Below are 1448 nucleotides of genomic sequence, written 5' to 3' on the forward strand. Positions count from 1 at the left end.
TTGCCAGTTTCCTCTGGAGGGTCAGGAATCCATGGCAGTGCAAGGCATGAATGGGGAATAGGCCGGACTGTTAGCACCCCACTCTGGTGTGATTGTACCAAGGTGTTCTATACTGCCCTTTCCCCCTTCCTGATTAAATGACCCTGGGTGCAAGAATTCCTGGTTATGACTGTGTCAGGGATCCGTCCGCACAGCTCATGGATGGACCTACCCGCTTGTGACTGTGTCCTTCCTCTGGTCTTCTCGTGGGCTCTTACCTTACTTATTTTGCCTCAGTTCCTGGACCAGCCTGATTCTGTTGCTTCCACCAGACAGGAAGAAGAGCACTGGATTTAAACAGCTGTTGACTCCGACCAGAGGCCGCCACACCTTGTAAGCCATGCTGACCCCCTCCAGCAGGGGACAGTTGTTGGTGGCATGGAGCCGGACGAAGAAGTAGACAAAGCGAGTGATGTGGAAGGGCCCAAAGCAGAGGATGAAGAGGCCGCACACCGCGAGGATGGTGCGGACGGACTTGGCTCGGGAGGCCATGCCCAGCCCTGTGTGGGCCTCCATGGGTTTCACCAGGCTCTTTATCATTAGTGAGTAGCAGATGAGGATGATCAGAAAGGGCAAGACAAAGCCTGAGAAAGTCAGAATTGTCCCATACACGAAGAAGTGGCCAAAGAGTTCAGGACGGCTCATATCGTAGCAGGTGATCTGACCGTTGTGAAAACCTGTTTCGGCAAAGACCAACGTGGGCAGCGCCTGCAGGATGACCAGGGCCCATGTGGCGCCTGTTCCTATGAGGGCCAGTCGCCGAGTCCTGTAGGCCAAGGACCGGATGGGGTAGCACACGCCCAGGAAGCGGTGCACGCTGATGCACGTTAGCAGCAGGATGCTGCCATAGAGGTTGCCGTAAAACAGGAACCGCACCAGCCGGCAGAAGACCCCGCCGAAGGGCCACCGGTCCCTCAACGAATAGTTGATGATCAGGAAGGGCAGCGTAGCGATGTAGAGCAGGTCAGCCACCATCAGGTTGGAGAGATATATGGTGGTGCACGTCCAGCGCTTGGTGCGGCACCAGGAAAGCCAGAGAACAACGCCGTTGAGGGGCAGTCCCAGCACAAAGATGATGCTGTAGGTCAAGGGAAGGTAGACCACCTTGTAGTTCTCGGCCACCTGGCACTGCCCTTCCAAGGAGATGTTGGCACCTAAGCCTTCACTGTCTTCCATGGCGACCGTTTCTGTTCCTGCCCCTTATGGGAAAGCAAAATGGAAACGGAGGGTTTTCATCATGTTTGCCACCATCACCTGTTAAAGGGGGAGTCTGCAAAGCAGCTCAGTGCTTCCAAAGCTTTGCTTAGAACCTTTGCCAAGAGGTGGTATTATTGATGTGACATTATAGTCACAGTCCAGAGGGGACCAAAAAGTGAGTATGCTGACAGTGATAAAGGAAGAAAAGGATG

The 1448-nt window shown here is 54.3% G+C and overlaps 1 pseudogene; it reads right to left on the reverse strand.

Moving 5' to 3' along the window:
* Window positions 1-258: 258 nt before the first annotated feature.
* Window positions 259-1215, reverse strand: LOC118847037 (annotated as a pseudogene).
* Window positions 1216-1448: the final 233 nt, after the last annotated feature.

Source organism: Trichosurus vulpecula, chromosome 4 (assembly GCF_011100635.1).
Source record: "Trichosurus vulpecula isolate mTriVul1 chromosome 4, mTriVul1.pri, whole genome shotgun sequence".
Classification (NCBI taxonomy): Eukaryota; Metazoa; Chordata; class Mammalia; order Diprotodontia; family Phalangeridae; genus Trichosurus; species Trichosurus vulpecula.